Consider the following 25359-nt stretch of genomic DNA (forward strand, 5'->3'; position numbering starts at 1 on the left):
ACACTTGTGGATGCAATCACGACGCTGCATTTGATGTCCAATGTCTCTGCTTCTATTGTGGCCCAAGGAACAGCCATCCAGTTTCTAAGTGTCGCAATGCAATTGCTCCCTGCAGAATTGCTCCCTGGACACCCTGGGTGGATGGCCTCCCGATGACAGCCCTTTGTCCCTCCTCCCTTTTCTAGCAACTTCCAGCCTGCCCCTGCTTGTTCTCCCAGCCATGCTGAATTCCAAAGGGAAGCCCATTACTGGCCCCATGACAGGGGGCAACTGATTTGTGCAGGAACCTTCCTTTAGCATCTTGCGGATGACTCCCTGTAGACTTCAGCAACTAGGAAGAATTCTAGGAAGCACCAAGTCAAATACTTGGATAATCCTTGCAACAGACAGTACAAATCAAAAACTAGTAACCTGTAAGTTGTTGCTGATGCCTTTAAATAGCGCCAGTGGGAGTGCAGGGTTGGAGCCCTTCATGCTACTGAAAGCATGTCCAGCTTTGTGTGATTAAGAGATGGTGTTAGCTGGAGAATTGAGCTACAAATTGGCAATGCTGGCATCGAATCAGCATTGTAGACTGAATTATGTCATGATCTGTTCCCTCTGCATATTTGTGCTGAACAGTCACTGCGTACGCCCTCATTAATATGGTATCCAGGGCAACTTGCACCAGAAGTGGGTGCACGACCTACGGATGCCATTTTGGGCCTCCAAGGCCACTCATCACACCCAAAAAAAAACAGGCATTACACAAACAAATTTTGCATCAACTCGCTGGGCATTTGTGTCTGTGGGCAGAATTCTCCCCTCGGCGAGCGGGGGCGGGGCCCGCTCGCCGATGCGTAAAATGACGCGCAGTGATGTCAGGCAGGCGTCCCGATGTCACCCCACGTCATTTAGATCTTCAGTTCAGTGGGCGTATAGCTGATTTGGCTGCGTGCCCGCCGAACTGTCAAAGGCCTATTAAGGCCAGTTAACGAGCAATTAAAACAATCAACTGAGCTGCCCGTCCAACCTTAAGGTTGGTGGGCAGGCGAAGAGCCCAGGCGGCCCTCAGAAAAAACATGAAACCTCATCCACGGGCGGGATGAAGTTTCATGAGGGTTTTAAAATTTGTATAAAATGTTAAAATAAAAGAAATTGGCATGTCCCAGCTCATGTGACAGTGACACATGAGGGGACGTGTCAGGAGTATTTTTTTCTGCCTTTGATGAACTTTTGAATCTTGAGCCGATCTCCCTGAGGCAGCACTTTGTCTCAGGGAGATCTATGCGCTCTTTCACGCCCATGCGCAAAAGAGCCCACTCCTGGCTCAGGGAATCCCTCCCCGCCCGCACTGGGAGCGTATAGCGCTTCCTGGAGGACGTCACGCTGGGTCGGCCTTAATTGGCCCGCCCACGTAAAATGGCGGAGCGCCCTCAACCGGGGACGCCGATTGGGAACCCGCCGGCTTGGGCCCACTCCCGCACATCCTCCCCCCGATGGGGGGAAAATGCTGCCCTTTGTCTCTTGAGTATTAAACCTGCATTCGCTGTCAATGTTGCTGTATGAGTTTCTCTCTCATTTCAGACTCTGTCCTCATGATTCTTTCTTTGAATGTGTGTGTGTGTGTGTGTGTGTGTGCGCATGCACGTGTGCGTGTGCGCGCCTTTCTGAATCTCAATCAGTTGCTTGGCCCCCTCTTTTCTACATCTATATGCATCTCCAACAGTCTCCCAGTCTCCCTCCATTTCATCTTCACTTTTTTTCTCCGAAACTGTGCACATCTCTTTCTAATGGTGTGTGACTGCCTCCAGCTTCTCTTTGTGCATTTCAGTGTGTGCCTGTGTCTCACTCATCCTCTGTCTCTTGCTTTTGCTGCATGTCTACGATTCTCCGACTGCAGTCTGTGATTCTGCTGTTGCAGTAAGGGAACCAGGTTTAGCAGTGTGGACACCAAGGACTGGTTTGCAGAAGCTGGTCTCCTGGAACCCGAGTCAAAACAAGGACACATTCAAACACCAGCTTTTGTTTCAGTCTTTGAGGCTTTCTTTTCTCTGTATTCCCAACCATTTTGGTGGCTTCTTGTCTACTTCTCCTCCCCCCTCATTCCCTCTCTCTTGCATTTTTTGTGACTTTCGATGTGTTTATCGCTTTGCCTCTCAGCCTCTCGTTGCTTGTCTCTCTTTATGTTTCCTGGGCGTGAGGGAAGTCCTATGTACCATGACAGACAAAACACTTTCCCATCTATCTCATATTTTTCCATATTGTGGAAAAGAATCTTTCAGTACCGCAGCCCCCTCCGCCCTTTAAAAAGAAACCAGTAGTCTCAATTGTTCATTTCTGCTGATTTATATTGTGCAACATCTTCGTTGATGATGAGATCACCGTATGGCTGGCTCGGAGGAGCGAAGGAGCTTAATTAACATGCACAGCTCAGATAACACGATTGCTGAAGCACCCTGGGTTAATGAGTACCTCGACAGATGTTAATTCTGCTCCCTCGCAATGACAACCCCTCTGAGACAGGCAGTTAGTCTGATGAGGTCATTGCCACTTACTGTTAATCAAAAAATATTTCAAGAAGCAAAAATAAACAGAAAGCATCTTCAAGTTACTGTCAGCTCTCTGTCACTCCTACTGTGTAAAGTCAATTAATACCCGATGGGTGAGAGGAGGAGAGGCAGACAGAGAGAAAATGGGAAGCAAAAGTAATGAGGAGCCAACAACAAAGCTGACAGCAGTGCGGGTTGAGAGCGGGCAAGTGAGAGGCCATAAGCTCCACTAACTTGGACAAATTGAAAGCTGATAGGAGCAGAGCTGAGAGCGTTCAGACGGCCCGTGCACTGCCCAGTTTGATACTAAATGGTACCCAAGAAGTTCCCAGTTTCGATTCCCCACCGTGTGCTGAGTTGACTGGTCCTGGGTTAAGGTGCTTCAACCAGCTGTGAAGCTCCAGTGCCAGCGAGACCAGGGTTCCTGCCCCTGATCACCTACCTAATGATCGTTACTATAATGTACATGCATGTTGGTGGGACGGAGCTTTGATGTTCACACTGTTGAACATCAACTTAATGAATTTAGGCACAAAGCAACACTTCTGCTCGGCAGCTAAAAATTTCACACCACGACAGAGGTTATGAAGAGAAACATCAACAGCTAGGGATTTGTTGTCTGGGGTCAGGACCCTGACATTGGGCGCATTTCCGGGTCTCCACCCCATATTGCATCGGCACCTGAGGCCTGACATAATTTTTGACCAGTTAGTCAATTAGTGGCTCGAGAGCATGCTCGCTGTCCAAGTAAGGGCAGCAGGCAGACTCCCAAAGCTGGGGGTCAATAGGAGGCTGTCCATCCCCGACGTGTTTGACGGCCAAACTGTCAGGGTGGGAGCTGCCTATGTAGATGGGGGGTGGGAAGGGGGGTCAGGGGGCACCTCCAGATGGAGGCACCCTCTGAACCGCTCTTAACAAAGGTGGAATTTGTACTGGCCACAGCTGTAAGGCCGCTACTGTGGGAGGCGGACTGCCTCCGTTGGACTTGCTGCTGGCATCCATTCATCAGTTGCGATTAGGCCTTAGCAGGAAGGCCTGAGTGATGACTGGAAAATTCCCATCAGCATCTGCATGAGCTCTTAATAGGTCCTTTAATTGCCTATCTGCTTTCACCCCATCCAACCACTTCTAAAATAACACTGAGGTGAGAACATGCAGCAAACTGGCCGGTGTCAGGAAATCGCAGGCCTGTTCTGTTTCTGGTCTCACTGCCATAGCCATTTGAAAGTTTAGCCCTTGGTCTGGTCTGCTTCAGCGTTACTCAAGTAGCGGTTTCAGAAGGAAAAAAGCATCTAGCAAAAGAAACGACTTGCACTTATACCGTGTCTATGATGCAAAATGTCTCATTCAGGAAAAAATAATCAAATGGCAATGAGAGGATTGGGAGTTGGTGACTGAAGGCAAGAAAAGAAAAAAGAAGCACATTTACATCGCGCTTTTCATGACCACCAGATGTCTCAAAGCTTTACAGCCAATGAAATACTCCTGAAGCGAAGTCACTGTTGTCATGCAAGAAACACAGCAGCCAATTTGTACACAGCAAACTCCCGCAAACAGCGATGTGGTAATGATCTGATAATCAGTCTTTTGTGATATCAATTGAGTGATAAATATTGGCCAGGACACCAAGGATAACTCCCTTGCTCTTCTTTGTGCCTTGGGATCCTTTACATTCTTCTGATGCAGGCAGATGGGGCCTTGGTTTAATGTTGCATCTGAAAGATGGCACCTCAGAGTGTAGTGCTCCCTCAGTACTGCACTGGAGTGGCCGCATTGATTTGTGTGCTCAGGCCCTGAACTGGGACTTGAACCTAGAAACTTGTGACTCAGAGGGGAGTGTGCTACCAAATGAGCCACAGCTGAGGTGCAGCAACATGGAAGGGTTTAGGGAATGTGTTTGAGAGGCACAATGACTGAAGGCTAGGCTAAAAAATTGTCAGAGAGCGGAGTGGTGCAGGAAGTGAAAGAGTGGATGGAGGGTCCTTGAACTTAAGGTGCTGGAGATGGCGGAGTTGGGGAGGGATTTACAGGTGAGGAGCAGGACTTTGAGGACAGTGGGAGTAGGAAGTGAGTTAAGAATGGTGAGGACAGGAGCGATAGGGGAGCACGACTTAGTCCTACAAAGGGTTCTACTCCTGCATGCTCTAGAGTTCTGAATAGGGGTCATTACTTAAAATGTTAACCTCTTTGCGTTCCCTTCACACATTTGCTGTGTATTTCTGCTTATTTAATAAAACTGACATGATTGTGGAACCACTGGGTTCCTGCCATGAATTTTATTTTGTTGTGATACAGCTGCAAGTGGACAGGTATTTTGAACGTACAGAGGATACACTATTCAGTCAAGAAACAGACTCAGCATCATGTAGAGCAAGTGTTCACTTTGCTGGAATCTGCTTCGCCAGATAAACTGCTAACATCTAATACCTTGTTTAATGAATGTTAAATACCCAGTACTTGAAGGTAATAAGGTGAGCAGGTGCTGGTGTTAATTTTTTAATGATACTCAATTGCATATCAGGAAGAGTCAGCCAGCACTAGCTGTCTACCTCCTCGTGAACCTGCTCCTGGGCCTGGCCAGGTTGGCCATCAACAGGTCCAGGCAGCGGGTGACCGAGGAGGTCATCCAGCTCAACTCTGTGCCCCTCTTCCGCTGCTACGTTCGCAGCTGGGTGTCCCTGGAGAGGGAGCACATGGTGTCTGCTATAGAGGCCTTCAATGCTCAGTAGGCACATTTTAGGTTGATGTTTTTAAGTTTCCTTTAACATTTGACTTTTTGTTCGCAGTGTCCCTTTAAGGGGCTGCATCTTGTTTTTTCCCCTCGTTTTTCTTAATTTAGTTTAATTGGTTTTATCAAAAGAAAAGCACTGGTTGTCTAGTGCGTTAGAGGGGAGAAGTCAGCTCCGTAGTGGGCAATAAACAGTCTCTACCAAAACATCCTAGTCTCTGTGTATCCTTCACATCCAGGCTTGGGAGTTAGCCAACATTGGTAGCAGAGGATGGTTGGCCAAAAGAAGATTGGAAGCTGAGATTTACTTCCAGACAGAAGGTTTGAATTGCAGTTCTTTTTTGGGAAGAAGGTTGTAATTGGAGACTCTTTGAAGAAAGATGACCGAAACCAGGTGTGAGATGGCAAGACATGATTTTCCACTGCTGTTTTGTAAAACAGAACAGTAAAATCAATGGAAAAATGAGGTTGAGGCATGGACATGGGTTATGTCTCTGCCGAAAAGAAAGCAAGGGGAAGCTCCGGCTCTCTCACTTCCTGCCAGGAGCAAGATCTGACCCAAAGTGTTCTCGTAACTTGACACTCAGGACCTGATAATGAAGAGGATTTGGACAACCTCTTAAAATTCATGGATAAAGTTTATATGAAAGATGACTTATTGAATGCCTATGAGGCTTAGTCGGACCTTGACAAATTTAGGAAAATGGATGATTCATCCATAGAAGAATACATCATGGAGTTTAACCGGCTTCCTGCAAGATTGCAGTGATTTCACGTGGAAATTCCTAAATCAGTACTTGTCTTTAAATTATTGGACTGTGCTAGGATATCAAACATGGATAGGCTCTTGGTTTTAACCAGAGTTAGGTTTAAAAAGAGAGGAACGCTTATGGATCAAATGTTTGAAGTCTTAAAAAAAAATTTTGGGAAGGCCTTCATTTCCGGCCACTTTTATGGTGCAAATGGGCTCTTTGGCAGTGACAGCAAAGATGGAGGATACAACGTTAGCAACATTTTGAGACCATTCGAATGGAGGGCCCAATGTCTGTACGACAGAAGAATTACAAACAATGGGTACGAGGACAGAGACCCTTTTGGGAGCTTTAACAGGTGGCAAAAATTGGGCAATAATGGGAGGAGAATGAACCCCAGAAATAACCAAGGGATAGTCAACAAGTGCTTCAGATGTGGATCTAAGTATTATTATGTGTTTTGAGACGACACATGACATCAAAGGTATGGAAGGCAAGGAGGACTATACTGACCAATCAGAAGAAACCGTATTAGTTACCAAAAGCTTCAGTCTGGTAATGAGTATTCTAGTTGCAGATTCATTCAATTGCGCAATTCTAGATAGAGGGTGTACGTCCACGGTATGTGGAGTGGACTGGCTAAACTGTTACATGGATTCTTTAAGTAAGGAAGACCAGAGTAAAGTCAAAGGATACGACAGTTCCACTTGTTTCAGATCTGGCGATGGTAACACATTGAAATCACTGAAAAGAATAGTAATTCCGTTTAAAATAGCCGGGGTAAATCATCTTTGTCAGTACTGATGTTGTACTGAGTGAGATACCTTCACTGTTAGGTAAGCCTTCAAAGAATGAGAAAGGCGCAAATGAAATTAGACATGGGGCATGATAAAGCCATTGTCTATGGAAAATCTGTAGATTTGCAATTCACGCAGTCGGGACATTATTGTATTCCTTTAAGGTCTATCATATCTAGACAGAATGTTAAAGAGGTATTCATGGCAGCTGGGAATAAAGATTTAAGGGAGAAGATGAAAATTGTTACTAAACTACATTGATTATTTGCACCTCTCTCTGTCCATAGGTTGAAGATTCTGGTAAAGGATGCAGGGGTGCTGGATGAGGAACACACGAGACTTGTCGAGGATATTAGTGAAAAACGTGATATTTATAAGAAGTAGAGGAGAACGCCATCACGACCAGTAGTAAGTCTTCCATTGGCGAGAGACTTTGATGAAACCATAGTCGTGGACCAAGTATGTGATAAAGAAAGACATTTTTTTTTCTCCATTTTGTAGAAGTAGCAATCATATTTAGTTTGTCAATGGTAATTTATAGCAAAGACAAAAAAGTAATTATTGATTACATCATGGAAAGATAGATAGGAATGGGGATGGGAGGACCAACTAAATTTTTAATGGACAATGGAGGGGAATTTGTCAATAAGGAATTCAGGAGTATGTGTGAAAACCTGAACATTGTAACAATGCATATAGCAGCAGAAAGCCTGTTTAGTAATGGGTTATGCGAGAGAAATTACACTGTGACTAACAAAATGCTCTGAAAAATTGTGGCAGCCCAACCAAATTGTAAAATGTCAACTGCTTTAGTGTGGGCAGTTCATGCAAAAAATACGCTTCAGATGGTTGGGGGCTACTGCCCTTATCAATTAGTTTACGGCAGGAAACCGAAGATACCTTCAATAATGTGGGACCATTCTCCACCTTTGGAGGGGACAACCATTGGCTCCATTTTTGCAGAACATTTGAATGCTATGCAAACAGGGAGGAAAGCATTTATTAAGGTGGAAGCTTCAGAACAAATCAGGAGAATCTGGCATTTTTGGTCTGGGGATAAATAATAAAAGAGAAGGACAGAAAGAATGGAGAGGCCCAGGAAAAGTTATAGGCACTGACGGCAAAATGATAATCTTTCAACATGGTAACCAAACTGTTAGAGTACATTCCACGCGGCTTACTGGTACTGATTACACATTGACAGAACCCGAACAAATGATGGAAACGGAAGATGCACCATGCACCTCACACACATACATATCAGACCTGTACAAACAACAGATTGTGGCAGATAATATGCTGACTGAGAGTAGAGCATGTGATAGTGAAGATCAGGATAGGGCCATTTATCACAAAGATCAACTACCAAATGTTGGAACTAGGGTGGCATATATGCCAGAAGGGGCTAGTGAGTGGAGAGAAGCCACCATAGTAGGAAGGGCAGGAAAGGCCACAGGGAAATACAAAACTGGCTGAACGTACAAGACAAGGGGCAGAATATCAGACCTATGGATTGGCAGAAGGAAGTGAAAATGTGGAAAGCCAACAAACATAGTGTAAGTTCAGACAGTGGACCTAATGGTGATCACAGCCCAAGGAAAACGCCAAGAACTTGTGAAAGGAAGTCTAGTCGCAGGAGTGTCAGGTGGAGCAGTAGCAGCATAGAAAGGGGCAGGAGATCGAGTAGGGAACATAGTTTAACTAGAACAAGGGTCACAGTACAAGTGAGGAATGACACATGAAGTAGGAGCCCCTGCAATAGAGAAGCTCTAGTGGCTACTAACAAGTTAGATGGTAAATTAGTAAAGGAAGCAAAGCAAAAAGAACTTGACAACTGGAGAGAGTTTGACGTTTACACATAGGTGCCAGACAAAGGACAACCAGCTCTGTCCCATGGATGGATAAGTACAGAGAAAGTACTTCCTGATGGGACATAAGGCTAGACTGGTGACTCGGTGATTCGAGGCACAGCTGGGCAACTAGGAAGTTAGAGCAGACTCCCCAACAGCAGGAAAAGTAAGTTTGCGAGTTTTCCTTTCACTTCTAGCGACATACTCATGGGAAAGTAAATCCATTGACATCAAAGCAGCGTTTTTGCAAGGGAAGTATTCTTAAAGCTTCCAAAAGAAGCTGGAGATACGGAGGGAAAATTATGGAGGTTGAATAAGTGTGTTTATGGGCTAAACGATGCATCCAGGGTTTGGTATTTTTCAGTTGGGTCTGTCCTATTAAAAACTGGTTGTGTTCAGCTAAAGGTAGATCCAGCAATGTTTTATGAGTGTTATGAAGGAAAACTAGCTGGCATTTTCTTATTGCAAATAGATGATTTCCTGTGTGGAGGATCTGCGACATTTGAGAAATTTGTAATAGATAAAATTATAAAGGAATTCAAGATTGGAAGTCAGGCTTCTGGAGCTTTTAAGCACATGGGGATGGATATTAGGCAGACTAATTTAGGAATAACCTTGACTCAACAGTCTTACCTCGAGAATGTTAATAGGATCCCAATAAATCGGACTAGGTCCTCACAAAGGAAGACTCTACAACTAAGGAAGAAGCAGGTCAGTTAAGAAGCTTAATTGGGCAATTAAACTGGTTATGCATGTAAACTAGACCGGATGTGTGCTACAATGTATGAGAATTGAGCATCATGCTGAAATATGCTACTTTTGGGAATGTGCTAAAAGCAAATAAGACATTGAGGAAATTAAGGCCAGTATTTATTGTCCATCCCTAAGTAAGAGAAAGTGGTAGTGGGCTGCCTTCTTGAACCGTGGCAGTCCATCTGGTGAAGGTCAGTCAGATGATGCAGGGTGTGGTTGAAGATGGCAGACAGGCCGGTTCCAGTTACGGAGAAGTGTTTGATGGATGTGGAGATGGGGGAGCGTTCCGAAGGATCACTGCGTGAGATTTCACTCCCAACGGCTTTCTAGGGGCTTTGCATCAAGGCCATAACCGGTATTACACCAAGTACATTAACGTAAAGCGAGGTGGGATCACTGGCTGCTTACGTTCTCATCAGTTACATCTGGGAGTATGATCACCTAAAGCATGAGCGTTGGAGAAAGTATCACTGAACTGCTGCTGAATTCTAGATCATTCCGCTCGCTATATTTATGGAATTTTAAAGAAACAAGTGTTTGAGTTAGAATCATGGAAAGTAAAATTAGGACCAGTGTCAAAAAAAAGCACTGTTAGGGAGGGTGTTCCAGGATTTTAACCCATCCACAGTGAAGGAATGGTGATATAGTTCCAAGTCAGGGTGGTGTATGGCTTGGAGGAACTTGCAGGTGATGGTGCTCCCATGCATCTGCTGTCCTCATCTTTCTAGGTGGTAGAGAGTGTGGGTCTGGAAGATGCTATCCAAGGAGCCTTGGTGAATTGCTGCAGTACATCTTGTGCATTTCTTACAACAGTGACTATAACTGTAAATTACTTTGCGACGTTGTAAGGTTGGATATGCAGCTATATAAAATGCAAGCCTTTCTTTTTTTCCATCTATCTGCTCTCTATTTCTGGTGCACTGTTCTTTACAGTCATAAAATCTTAATCTAACTCAGTAACAGGGGCAGTCTGTCAGAATATCAAAGACTTGCTCCTTCCAACCACATCGGCCCTGGATAACAGCTCCCAGGCTGAGGGGTGAATTCTGTTAAAAGATCATAAAGCCAAGCAGAATCTTGACAATAAGAATAACGCAGTGCTCATTTCCTAAAGGGCATATGGGCAGATCAAGTACTGGAGATATCAAGTGATGGAAAGGTGGGGGCTGGGAAGCGGGGGTGGAGAGGAGGTTGGCCTGGCAGGCTATCTTTATCCGATCCTGAAGTGTTATCAGGACAGACGGTTCACCCCAGGTTCCTGCAGCCCTGGTTCTGTGCTCCACCTCAACACCTCGCTCACACTTTCAGATTGAATTAATTGGAACTCATTTTCAGAGGCCTCCATCTGTGCAGCAGAATGCCCTCTGGACAAGAACACACTGGATTGCATGATGAAGACAAAGAGCAGTGCCATGCCTACAGTTCCCCATTACCCAGGCAGATTCTTAAGGATATTTTCTTTCTCTCTCATGCTCACTGTATCCTTTGCAACATTCCAGTGCTCCTATTCCCAGATTTGGGTTGGCAGGGGTGGGGTGGGGGGTTGAGGGGGGCGAGTTCTTCTAAAGCCTCTGCCCTGTTCCTAGACAGGGTGCAAGCAAAGGCTCATCATCTGATGAGCAATCCCTCTGATTCGCAGCCTCCGAACTCTTCCTTGAACACAATCTCTTTTGTATTTCTCCAATATAGCCATTGCTCTTATTAACTTTTCTCTCCCACTCCTTCTGAGCTCCAAACACACAAACCCAGGTACTCCTCCTGCAACCTCAATGTGTTAGGATCAAAATTTACTGCATCCCATATCACTGATTTACCTTATTCAGTCTATTAACTGTGATGTTCCTAAACAATTTTCAGTAAGGCATACGAATGAAAATGCCAATTAATTGGACACTTTTCCAGTACCAATTCATATTTTTCGCTCCAGTAGGAACTTCACCTGTGCAGCAGACCATGAACCTTATGGACAACAAATTTTCAGGAAGAGCTGATTCATTTTGAGGGGGCACCATCACAGCATTGGTGCTTACCATGTTGGCAGCTTAGATACTTGCACTTTGGGGGATCCACTTTGTAGGGTTTTCGCCTGGTGACTCACACTTCACAATTGAGCTTCACATAGTAGTGACTGGGGCAGCGGTGGAAAATCTGCTTCGGAGGGTGTAGGGCCTTCAAAGCTCTGCTTAGCTGAACACAGATGCAGCATTCGGGGGGCCATCAATAGAGAGGATAATCATTGTGGAGCAGCAGTGAATGTGTGGTGTACTGGCTGGCAATGTTCCCTTTAAAACCTTATTGCTCTGTAAGGCCAGTATTTTTTTAATGCACGGTACCTTTAAAATTTTTACACCCAGTATTTAACACGGAACGAGCCCTGTGTGGTACTTTCCGGGTTGCTGCACACGCACGCTGATTTGCTGAGAGGCCTTCCAAGTACACAAAGCATGAATGTGGAGAGAATGGAGGAGTATGTCTCAAACATGCAAGGCTTGATGTCACAGGGCATTGCAATGATGACTTCTTCCTTAAATAGACTGGTCAACTGCATGAAACATCAAACATGACAATCAAATGCATCCAAGCACACCTTGACCACGGCCTTAAGTATGATGACAGACCTTGGCCTTGGCTTTTCAACGCCCACTGGCCTGCACCCCAGGACTCTGCTTGGCTTGTTCCATCCACAATTGGTGGTTCTGCCCAATTTACTATAATGCTGTTGGGCTTCATTGGTCAGATTTCTGACGCGTCATCAGCCCAGTTTGGAGTGGATGTTCCTTATCTCCCAGCAGCCACCCCATAAGTTTGCTTCCAGGTCCAAAGACATCAGTGAACCTGGATAGCCACAGGACCAAGGCATCACAGAAGCCCCCAGGATTCTAGTACACACATGCAGAAATATCTTTCTTTGGTTGTACACCGGCTGCACACTGACGGAAAGGAAGCCCTTGTGGTTCATGTATTCTCCAGCTACCTGGGGATGTACGGATTGGCAGGTGGGTGTAGTCAGTGACTTTCTGCAGGAAGCCAGCAGAGTCAGAAATCCAAGTGTTGGCTCATGCTGTTTGGTGTCATCATGCACATTATTGCTGGCCCTGGTAAATCGATTGCCTGCCTGATGCATTTGTAGGTCACCAACTGGGAAACCTTGGACGTATCTCTGGCAGAGCCCTGGCAATGGGTGAACACTAGGTCCAGTAGGGAGCAGGCCTTATCCTAGCCCCAAGACACTGTTGTTCCGACATATCAAGGAAACTCGAGCTTTCCCCTACAGACCCAATGTTGTCAGTGGAGCCTCTAGTGAGCTGCTCCCTGCTTCCTGAGCAGCATGCTGTTGATACTGATCAACCACTGGTCATATTTCTCCTTGTCCAAGGTCCAATCTAAGATAGTCAAGGCACCATCAACCTGATGTGATTCAGAAAACCTCCAAAGTGTAGAAAGTAAACAAAAGTATTGTGAACCAACATTGTCCCATGCACAGACAAGAAGGCAGTCATGAGTACTAAATTGTGGTTTTCCAGGAGTTTTAATTAGGTCTGCTCTCGACTTGGTGTCACTGGCAAGTTTCAAAAAATCAGGAAAGCCGTGGATGTGGCATTAAACCTAAAACTGTGTTACAATATCACTCCAACTGAGTCAAAGCAGATGTTAATAGGCAACCTCCCCCGTTTCATAAAAAATATAAAATATAAAAATATAAAATATAAAAGCAGGGATGTGCTGCTGAGGCTTAATAAGGCTCTGGTCAGACCACATTTAGAATATTGTGAGCAATTTTGGGCCCCGTATCTCAGGAAGGATGTTCTGGCCCTGGAGAGGGTCCAGAGGAGGTTCACGAGAACGATCCCAGGAATGAAAGGCTTAACATATGAAGAACGTTTGAGGACTCTGGGTCTATACTCGATGGAGTTTAGAAGGATGAGGGGGGATCTGATTGAAACTTACAGAATACTGAAAGGCCTGGATAGAGTGGACGTGGGGAAGATGTTTCCATTAGTAGGAGAGACTAGGACCCGAGGGCACAGCCTCAGAATAAAGGGAAGACCTTTTAGAACAGAGATGAGGAGAAACTTCTTTAGCCAGAGAGTGGTGAATCTATGGAATTCATTGCCACAGAAGGCTGTGGAGGCCAGGTCATTGAGTGTATTTAAGACCGAGATAGATAGGTTCTTGATTGGTAAGGGGGTCAAAGGTTACGGGGAGAAGGTGGGAGAATGGGGTTGAGAAACTTATCAGCCATGATTGAATGGTGGAGCAGGCTCGATGGGCCGAAGGGCCTAATTTCTGCTCATATGTCTTATGGTCTTCTGGTTTCAGTTAAACCTAGAAGCCCTGACCCCCGCACGCAAACTCTCACACTCCTCCAGGTAAAAATTCCCCCTCTCCATCCAGGGCGCTCATACTGTACAACATTTCCACATAGGCCATTTTAAAAAGAGTATTGGCTCATTTATTTTCATGATGTTCACACCATGATTATCACCAACACGATGACTCCCAGTCTCGTGCTCCCGAAGCAGAAAGGTGAATTTCAGGTGAACACTGTTCATATACTAATGTTCCACAGCGATGGTTCAGGGCCATTGCCTTCTCAGTCATTTGTCAGAGGTCACCTTGCTGCAACTTCCACCTAATTTCAATAATTCCACAAACCTGGAAAGACAGGAGTGTGGAAATATCCAAACATTCATCCCCTGTCCCTCATTTCAATCCTGACTATAAAATGCTCGCTGTGAGGACTGAGGCACACCAGCAGTAGGCTAGTGCATCAACTTTAGCAGCATTAATTAGCCCTGAAATGACCTGACTGAACCAAATCCTTCGGCAATGCCTGGAGAAATCATTTGGCAACAAGCAAAATCTCTTTAGCTAACACAGGTGGGTTATTGGACTCCAAGGATTGCCTTAAGACTTCAAAGTATTTGCTCTCTCTGTTATTCCGATAGCGGATTTCCCATTTGGTTGTTGTGGCAATGGGAGCTATTCCCTGTCAATGCTGAACTTAGCAGGGATTGGATGAGTGGGCATCTGGGATCTACTGCCTCATTCGTCAGAGATTTAGGCAGCATTTGAAATCTGAACCCTTTCTCTGGGTCTGCTCCAATAGTCATTCTAACAGCTTAAATCAAACCCTCAATGCCAAGGAGTGTTCAGAGCTTAATCTTCTCTCACTCCCAACAAACCCCCACCACTTCCTGATAACCCCAACACAAACTGCTATCCAACCACAGGAACACTGAGTCCCATTCCTCTGTGTGGTCAAGACTGCAACACCCTGCCACCTTGTCTGAGTGTAAATATCCATTGTTTTGACCACAGAAGGCATCGCAGCCAAGCCCAGATCAACCCTCACTGGCCCTCTCTACCCCAGGGAGTGCTGAATTCAACTGCTTCCCCCACAACTGAGATCAGCCAATGGGTGGGATTGTCTGGCCCCGCCCGCCACCAGGATTGTCTAGTCCCGCGGAAACTCAATGGGATTTTGGCCAGGCCACTGAATCTCCCGCGGCAGCTCCCGCCACCAAGGGGCTGGAAAATCCGGGCCAATATCTTTAACACGTTAAGTTTGAATTCCTCATCTTTGACTGTGTCTTTAAACCACTCCATGGTCTTGCCCAACCTAACAGCCACTCTTCCCCCTGTTCTTCAAGTTCTTTGAGTCAGGATTTTTGAAATCCTTCACCGACCCTGAGACTGCCTTATCTTCACTGTGGCAGAGTGTTCAGTCACCTGAGCCCTACTCTCTGGATAATTTTCCCTGAAGTAATTAGCATCTCTACCTCTTGCTCCTCATTTAGAATTCTTCTCAAGTCAGTTTCTGACTGCGACTTTCAATCTCCCTCCTAACATCTCCCACCATGGTATAGTAACCATTTCCTTGATTTCTGTGAAATATATAGGAACTTATCAAATTTTAAAGATTCTATATGAATGTGAGCTGTTTTTATTGTAACTAACCAGCCTATGCTTTTGCATTCATATACTCCTGTCAATCTCTAGCTCACTGACGGTTTCTCATAAATCCAACACGAAACAGGCAGTTATACTGAGACTATATACTATAACACAAAGCGTGGGCTGTGAGGAATGATGGATGAGGAATCTTACATTAAATTTATGCCAAAAAGGTTTGCTTCAGCTAAATTTAGTGTATTTGTTCATGGACAGAGATGATTCCCGAGGGTATAAGAAAGCTTTGTCTCAAAGTTTCAGAATAATCTAAATAACTCAGTCATAAAGTGTCAAACACAGATCAGCATCAAAATCCATCTTGTTCCACAGCCTCTCCAGCCTTTGAACAGCCAAACGTGACTTCTTGGGCAAGGAGATCATCTGTTTGCACATTCTAACCCTTTCATCCCTCCATGAGGGGATTGAGTGTCATGTATTCAAGTTCATTGATGGTACAAAGTTAGGAGAGACAAAAAGGCTGAAAGTGATAGGTTGTCAATCCAACCGAAATGGCCAGGGGACTACCGGATTCGCCATCGGTCTCCCAGCTGCTATTAAAAGCAACTTGGGAGATTTTAAAACAATAATTCTATGATTCCGTTTTGTAAGTTGTTGTCCCTGGCCGCAATCTATTCCTGAATGGTGATGACTGCATTCTCAGCAGCCGCGCAGGTGCAGTGTGATGCAAAAGAATGTAACTGACATGACCACGCACACATACTGCCCCTGTTTTTTGACCACCGGCACTGTCTGAGCCTCGAGTCAACCTCGAGAGAGACCAAGAGGGCTAATAACGAGCTGGGAGGTAAAGGAGCGAGGGATTGAATGAAGGGCAACTGTCTGAACTTTCAACTGCCGCTGCCTGGAAAATCCATACCACCAGTAACCAGCCTAGGAAGGTTTACATGCAGCTGAAAGAAAGACCCGAGTCCCGAGGTAAGAGGGAGTGCTGCTGCTGGGCTAGAAAATTTGCATCGATTAAAAAGGCCTAAAAGAGTCACATGTCTTAAGATTGTAATTGGCGAAGCTGCTGATTTAGCAACTTTTTGTTTGTGAAGTCACATTCATTTTGTTGAAAAAATGTTCAACTTGCTGGGCGCTAGGGCCACGGTGAAATGGCAGCGACAAAGTGTGAAATGATGACTAGGCCCTGCTCAAACCCTGGGCCTTTCTTCTGCCTGTAGCAGTCATTAAGGTTCGAGCGCGTGACTTTAGCCCCAAAGAGACAGTGGACAGGAGTGTCTCCGTTTTTTAATGCTGAGTGGTTTATTTGTTTTCTTGTAATCTTGGGATGCCGAACACAACTGGTGTTAAATGCCAGAATTAAACATTTAAAAGACCCTGAGATGGTTGTTGAAGGGAGAGAAAAGAGAAACCAAAAAAAGAGAAATAAATGTCAAAAAACACTGAATCTGGAAGAGTGGCCAAGGGAAGTAAGCTGGGGGGGGTGGGTGAGAAATTGGCCCCGTGAAGGAATTCACCTGCTCACTTCCACCGATGCCTCCCGGAATAGCTTCAGCCAGAGTTGGCAACCCTACAGAGTGAGGAAGAACATGACAGATGGGATAAAATGTGGAGAAGTGTGAAGTTATCTACTTTGGTAGGAAAAACAGAAAAGCAGAATATTTTGTAAATGACGTCAGGAAGTGTTTGTATTCTGAGGGAGCTTGGTATCCTTGTACATGAATCACAGAAAGTTAATATGTAAGTGAGCAAGCAATCAGGAAAGCAAATGATATGTTGGCCTTTATAGCAAAAGGATTGGAATGTACGAATAAAGAAGTCTTAATGCAATAATATCTGGCCTTAGTGAGGCCACATCTAGAGTAGAGTTTTGGTCTCCTTACCTAAAGGAGGATATACTTGCCCTGGAGGGCATGCCACAAAGGTTCACTAAAAAGACCCTGGAATAAGGGACTGTCCCATGAGGATAGATTGGGTAGATTAAGTTTATATTCCCTAGAGTTTAGAAGAATGAGAGGTGATCATATAGAAACATAAATTTCTTGAGAGGCGTGATGTGATAGATGCTGGGGGGATATTTTCCCAGGCTGGGGAGTCTAGGGCTTGGGGTCACATTCTCAGAGTATGAGGTCAGCCATTTAGGGCTGAGATGAGGAGCAATTTTCTCACTTAAAGGGTTGTGAATCTTTGGAATTCTACCTAGATAGCTGTGCATACTCAGTTGCTGAGCATATTCAAGACAGAGATAAATAGGTTTTTGGATACTAATGGAATCAAAGGGAAAGTGGAATCAGATAGAAGATCAGCCAGCATCGTAGTGAATGGTGGAGCAGGCTCGAAGGACTGAATGGCTTACTACTGCTCCTATTTCTTATGTTTTGCTCCAAGTCACATGCCATCCTGACTTGGAAATATATCACTGGTCCTTCATTGTGGTTGGGTCAAAATTCTAGAACCTTCTACCTGACAGATCTGTGGGAGTACATACACCACATGAACTATCTGCCTGCTTGGGTAGATGGAAATATCCCATGGCACTATTTTGAAGAACAGCAGGGAAGTTCTCCCTGATGTCCTGGCCACAATTTATCCCTCAATCAACATCACAGAAGCAGATTATCTGGTCATCATTACATTAATGTTTGTGGGAGTTTAAAGCGTGCGTATAGGCTGCTGCTTTTCCTACATTACAACAGTGACCACACTTCAAAAAAGTACGTAACTGACTCTAAAGCACTTTGATTAATTCAGTGGCCAAGAAAAGCGCTATATAAATGCAAATCTTTTTTTCTTTTGCAGTGGTTCAAGAAGTGACTCACTACCACCGTCTCATGGGTAATTAGGGAAGGGCAATAAATGTTGGCCTTGCCAGAGATGCTCACATTTTGTTAATGAATAGAGGGTAGTTTGTGAGATGCTTGTGTTGCAAAGCTCCATGCGGTTGAAGTGTGCCACCATCACAACTGAGTAGCCACCCTCTCAACCTCATTTTCACTTCCTTCACCATCTATATCCTTATTGGATACCTCCTTACAGGACACATTATTTCTAGCTGAGCTACAGACTCCCTCCCAAACCTTCCCTAACGGCTTCTACAGACAATTAACTGTTTTTCTTCAAGGGGGAAGCAGAAGAGGCAGATAGATGGAGTCGGGTTCAGTCTAACTTGCTAGGCATAAAAATGGCCTTTTCCTTTTCTCAAAATATCCTACATCCAAATTGTTAATACGGCATCTCTAAAAAAAAAAAGCCTCACATATTTTCTCTTCCCCTCAACCCTTCCTTCTTGCCAACATTGGTTTCTTGCTGGATTGCAATCCCATGGTGCTCTGGGTACTTGTTCAATGGGCTGTTATTCATGTGTCAACTTGGACACTAAGAGGTGTGTGGGGGTAGGGGACAGCAAGGCCAGAACCTTCTCACTCAAGGACCACGCACCCCTCGCAAGAGATGCCAAACTGCAAGCACCCTGACAGCTCTGTCTGTCTCTTCCCCAAATTAGCTGGTTTCAAGCAGTGGTGCACCGTTGAGGCCCAGTTGTCACCAAGGGTCAGATTAGGTAACATCACAGACTGGAGAGAAACCTGCACCCTTCCTGCTTCAGAGATTTCACTACTATACCACCGAGAAGCTACTTGCAGTTTTAATTCATTCCATAACACAGGGGAAGTGAATCTGCCCATTCGGTTTTGATCAGTTGATGCTTCAATGATTCCTGCATCCTCTTTGAGAAACTTGTGGAATTACTCAAGATTGACTTCTCCGTTCTTTATCCTGGTTTAATTTACTTAATTAGAAGTTGTAAGAGGTGACACAAGTTAGGCCTCACACTTTTGCAAAGATGACTGATGATCCCACCAGGGCTGGTTTAACGGTGCTTGCATTTCAGAGGTTTATCTACTCCAGCTTTCAGAGAATTACAAATGTGTCAAAAGACTTGAACCCACACCATCTGACTTAAGAGAGTGCTACCCCTGAACTAGTGCTGACACTATAGATATCGGGTGAAGGAGGGTGCAGAGCTAAGGCGGGGCAAAATCAGGAGGATCTAGAAATACACAATTCAGTACAGACCCTGCTGTACTGAATTAATCAGTACAGGAGATTAAACATCAATGGAATAAGCCCCCTGAGACTCTTAGTATGTTTCCACTCCACAGAAATATTCAGTAAAATGACTTGCCAGGTTAGTGTTATTATCTCTGTACAAGCATCACCTCGTGGTGCATGTTTTCAGTCAGGCTACAAGAATTCCCTGCAGAGCTCTCCATCTTAACCTTGCTGCAATGGCATGGGAGGGCCTTTCGAGGTGTCTACCTTCAGTTGAGGCAGTGAACAGAGGTCCTATTCAGGCGGTTGGTAAAAATAATTTATGGCATGCCACTCAAAGAAGGGAGCAAGTGTTCTGACCAACAACCCCCCCAACTACTTTCTCTCCCCCCCTATGTGGGATCTCACTGTGCACAAACAATGGCTGCTGCATACACCTGAATAGCACTTCAGGTAATTTACTGGGTAAAGGGGCTTTGAAATGTTTGAGATGCAATAGAATGCTGGATAAAAAGCCTGGGTAGCGCTATTAGCCCTAACTCTCCTGCTAAGGGAAGATCAGCCAGGGTTCCCACTCTTACGGTTACTCAGCTGTGCTGATGTATCGAGTGTGGAGCTGATTATCCTGTTGGGAGCTACCATCAAAGCCTGCACGTGGATGAGGCACTGACAGCATTCATCACCCATAGAGCTGCAGTGGAGAAAATCAACATCTTCAGGAATAGAAGTAAAAGAAGAATACCAGGTTGGGGTGAGGGGAGCGAGGAAGAATTGGATTGATTTTTTTTATATCTAGAAAGGAACAGCATGAAGAGTTATCAGTCACATTTGGCGCAGTCCCCGTCAATAACTAAAACAAACTTAGCAGCTGTCAGGAAGGGGATGTGCTCTGGAGCGTTTTGAAAGCAATTTAAGAAGCTGAAAAGGAAGGATGGAATCCCTGAGCTCCCTCATCAATACAAAAGAAACCCTATCTCCTGTGGCTAGCCGCGAGGTCACGGAAGAAAAAGTACAGTATGTTCTGACCACAATTACGCTTGACAGGTACTGTGGACAAGACCGCGTTGGAAACGGGATACTCCATACGTGCCAGTTTCCACATTCTTCATTCTTGTAATTTGATGCAAGAGGCCCCTCTTTGTTAGTCAGCAAATTTGCAACAGGTGTCAATTTTATCAATCCCACCCTCCCACGGGAAGCCATAAGAGATGCAAACAGGTCAGAGAATCAGCATTACTGTGTTATAGGCCGGTTTCCAACCCCGGTCCCTTTCCTGCCAGGAATCGGTGCATTTTTCCTACAATCTCACTCAGCTCTGCTCATCCATCAAACCGCCTCTCCCCCCCAGCCTTCCTCTCTTTCATCCTGTCAAATTCCGAACCATTGTTCTCCCCTTCAGATCCTGATATTGATGCCAAACTAGCGACAAACTTTAGGCAGCTTTGTGTCACGGAATGTCAGCTGCTAAGAACTGGGTGAAGTCCGCTCAAAGCGATTTTAATTTGGACCTTTTGTGGTAGCTGAGGAAAGAGACTTCCATTCCAGTATTCAGGGTTGGACTATAGCCCAGCATTTGGTCAGCATACTGGCCCATTGTGCCTGGCAGGCAAAAAAAAAAGCCAGTACTGCAGAATAAAGAACGTTATAACATAGGTGTGTTTAAAAATTGTTTATCAGAATGGTTCCAAGGATGAGAAACTTCAGTTACGTGGATAGAATGGGGAAGCTGGGGTTCTTTTCTTTGGAGAGAGGAAGCCCGAGAGGAGATTTGATGGAGGCGTTCAAAATCACGAGGGGCTTGGACAGAGTAAACTGTTCCCACTGGTGGAAGGATCGAGAACGAGAGAGCACAGATTTAAAATAATTGGCAAAAGAAGCAAAAGCGATATGAGAAAAAACTTTTTCACACAGTGAGTGGTTTGGGTCTGGAATGAACTGCCTGAGAGTGGAGTGGTGGAAGCAGGTGCAATTGAGGCATTCAAAAGGGGATTAGCTGATTATTTAAAAGGAAAAGCATCTGTAGAGTTACAGGGAGAAGGCAGGAGAATAGCACTGGGTGAGATGTTTATTCGGAGGGTCGGTGCAAACATGATGGGCTGAATGGCCTCCTTATGCACTGTAACAATTCTGTGATTTGGTGAAAAAGGCTGACGGTCTTCATGTCAGACGACTGTATGTCAAATGCAGATCAAGGTGTATATACTTTTACATACAAACACACAATCACGAATGTGAGAACGTTACCCTCATCCAGTGTGGCACCCTGGACATCCACACCCACCGTTTACCCATCCCTGAGCCATACAGTGTCCTGGGAAAATCAAGGCAAACTCAACGCAGGAATAAAATCTGCAGCTAATTCAGAGTACTGGGAAATGTCTCTCTAAATACCAAAAGCAATCAGGCAAAGCTCATGGGCATGGTTAATAAATCAATATTGCCGGAACCTCATTCCATGGTATGCTTCATTCACTGAACCAGAAATGCAGGATACTGAACCGGTCATAAATCCTACGACACATGCATCAAATACCATGGATTCTGGGATGCTGGGAGTCCACTGGGGTGTTTCACACTCATGAAATCCATCAAAATGTCACTTGTCATGCAACACCTTCAGCACCATCCTTACATTTTTCTGTCCACAGCACCAAGAATAAATTGGTGTAAAAGTGCGGCGGCCAGGTGAATGGCACCTGTGCCATTGGAAACATGGCGGGTGGGATCTTGTGGAAGTGAAGGGGATCTCAGCTGCCAGCTGGACAGTCAGTGAGAACCACGCCTTGCCTCGCTTCGAGACGTCCGCTGCATCTTCTTCCACTCAGGCACTTAACAGGCCAGTGGCAGGCTTTCCCCAGGGATGGAATTCTCACCTGCTGAGAACTGCCAGCCAATCAGAAGCCAGAAGCTCTATTGAACAGTAGCATCGCCAGATAGGCTGCAGCTGCTGCAGGTATGACGCCCACCCAAGGCCTAGGATCGTCTCAGGCCAAAGGTGAATGATGGTGAGAGGGGGATTGCAAGGTGGAGGTCACAGGGGAAGGAGGGGTGGGGGAGGGGGTTCTGCAGTTAGGGTAGGGAAGTGGTTCTCAGTGGGTCCCCCTTTCCCAATACCAGGTCCCTCGATCAGACAGAGTGCCTTAGAATGAGGGCCCCTTCCTGGAGTCAGCAAGCACCCACGCAAGGGTTTGCTTGTCATGCTTCTCGCATGGCAAGCCCCCACCCACCACTGGGATAATATCAGGGGCAGTGGGATGAGTCCCTTAAGAGGGTATTAATTGTCCACTTAAAAGCTTCAACTGGCAGTGATGCGGGAAGGCATCCACAGGCCTTCCTACCACAAAGCTAATTGGGTGAAGGAGGGAAGGTGGCAGGGTCCCCACCCACCTACTCCTCTCCACCACCAAACTCACCATGGGAGAAAGGCACAAGATTCCACCCAGTATTTCACCACCAGCCCCCTCACCAACCCCCTCACATTTTGGAAAGTCCCAGATTCAAGCACTGGCAGATGCTCAGTTGTTCAATTGTATCTGGAGCAGAAGAACGGGGGCTACAAGTGACTTGAATCAGCACACGAAGTCTCTACGGACCTTTAAAAATGGTAAGTGGGACTCAGATGTGGAAATGGGCATCCCATTCCCAACCAATTTTTTCTGGCAGGGGAAGGGGTGGGGCATGATTCACACAGAAGGGAAACCCAAACTCAGCAAACCCTTTGAACTTAGTGCTAACTTCAAATTGACCCCATTTTGACTGTGGCAAGGGCCTTGATCCACAGTCATGGATTGATGTAGTCGACCTAAATGCTCTTAAAGGCAGGATAAGGTCTGTATAATGACATGATCTGAAGTTTTTTAAATGCCCCACTCTTCAAACTTTAAAAAAAAACAGGCCCAGGCTGTCAAGAGTTAAAAAAAACCCTGTTAGACCACTTTGATTGACAGACATAGGTTAAAAAACAAGATAGCACATGGTTGTGCAGTTTCAGCCATAACCCCAGGAGCTAACATTATTTCATTGAGTGTTTGGCTGAGTTTCAAAAGCTACTATTATCTCACCTCAGTTCACGGTTTGGTTGACAACTTAAAGAGGCTGTTAAAGGATTAGCTGTCTTTGATGTAGGGTCTGAATAGATGTTTCCTCATTTTTATAAGAAATTAACTACTTGAGGAGATTTAAAAGCTTTGAATGGGTTTTATAACTGGGAGCTTTTTCACTATCGAGTGTTTTTTTTATTCATTCACGGGATGTGGGCATCACTGGCTGGGCCAGCTTTATTGCCCATCCTTAATTACACTTGAGAAAAAGTGATGATGAGCAGCCTTCTTGAACCGCTGAAGTCCATGTGGTGTAGGTACACCCATAGCGCTGTTAGGGAGGGAGTTCCAGGATTTTGACCCAGCGACAGTGAAGGAATGGTGATATATTTCCAAGTCAGGATGGTGAGTGGCTTGGAGGGGAACTTCAAGGTGGTGGTGTTCCCATGTATCTGCTGCTCTTTCCTTCTAGATGGTAGTTCATCGTGGGTTTGGAAGGTGCTGTCTAAGGAGGCTTGGTGAGTTCCTGCAGTGCATCTTGTAGATGATACACACTGCTGCCACTGTTCATTGGTGGTGGAGAGAGTGAATGTTTGTGGATGAGGTGCCAATCAAGCAGGCTGCTTTGTCCTGGATGGTGTCAAGCTTCTTGAATGTTGTTGGAGCAGCACTCATCCAGGCAAGTGGAGAGTATTCCATTACAGTCCTGACTTGTGCCTTGTAGATGTCGGACAGGGTTTGGGGAGGCAGGAGATTGTTGTCGGCTTCCTAGTCTCTGACCTGCTCTTGTAGCCATAGTATTTATATGGCTAGTCCAGTTCAGTTTCTAGTCAATGGTAACCCCCAGGATCTTGATAGTGGGGGGATTCAGCGATTGTAATGCCATTGAATGCCATGGGGCGATTATTAGATTTTCTCTTGTTAGAGATATTCATTGCCTGACACTTGTGTGGCATGAATGTTAATTGCCACTTGTCAGCCCAAGCCTGGATATTGTCCAGGTCTTGCTGCATTTGGACATGGGCTGCTTCAGTATATGTGGAGTCCCTAGTGGTGCTGAACATTGTGCAATCATCAGCGAACATCCCCATTTCTGACTTTGTGAGGGAAGGAAGGTCCTTGATGAAGCAGCTGAAGATGATTGGGCCGAGGACACTACTCTGAGGAACTCCTATAATGATGTCCTGGAATTGAGATGATTAACCTCCAACAACCACAACCATCTTCCTTTGTGCTTGATTTGACTCCAACCAGCGGAGAGTTTTTCCCCAATTCCCATTCACTCCAGATTTGCTAGGGCATCTTGATGCCGCACTCGGTCAACTGATGACTTTATGTCAAGGACAGTCACTCTCACCTCACCTCTGGAGTTCTGCTCTTTTGTCCATGTTTGAACCAAGGTTGTAACGAGGTCAGGAGCTGAGTGGCCCTGGTGGAACCCAAACTGTGTAGGAGTGAGAGCTGTACTAGATTGTTAGAAGTTTATTTGCTTTTCACCTCCACATGGCCTATAAGGTCTGCCCATGGTGAATACTGGGTGAGTGCCTATGGAAGTGGCATGGAGAGTATGAGGGGTCATGGTGGGGTGGTGGGGTCATGAGCTGCAATGAGTTGGCATGGAGGGTATGAATGGCTTGGAAAGGGGATGTGTGTGCGGAGGTGAGAGGGTGTGAGGGTTGAGGGCTAACAACTTCGAAAACAGCCTCAGCACTCACCCAACCCCATGGCCACCTACGATATGCTTCTGGGGCACAACTCTACCTCGCACCTACCCACAGCGCACGCCCCCCCACCCCCCCCAATCTCCCAAGCTAAAATTGCGCATATCAGGGTATGGGGTGGGTTCAGCGAGACGGGAAATTTTCTAATTCGAGCTACCCATCTTTGTTGCCAAAATCTGGCCCCTGGAGATGAATCTTGAATCACGGTAGAGTCCAAG

General features: G+C 45.5%; 1 protein-coding gene and 1 pseudogene across 1 annotated transcript in view; one reads left to right on the plus strand and one right to left on the minus strand.

Moving 5' to 3' along the window:
- The window catches only part of LOC144688768 (receptor-type tyrosine-protein phosphatase delta-like), a 455185-nt gene that overhangs the window by 294829 nt on the left and 134997 nt on the right, over positions 1–25359 (minus strand). The gene's annotated exons all lie outside the window — the stretch shown is intronic.
- On the plus strand, positions 9634–9996 carry LOC144689217 (ATP synthase F(0) complex subunit f, mitochondrial pseudogene; annotated as a pseudogene).

Source organism: Cetorhinus maximus, chromosome 13 (assembly GCF_964194155.1).
Source record: "Cetorhinus maximus chromosome 13, sCetMax3.hap1.1, whole genome shotgun sequence".
Taxonomy (NCBI): Eukaryota; Metazoa; Chordata; class Chondrichthyes; order Lamniformes; family Cetorhinidae; genus Cetorhinus; species Cetorhinus maximus.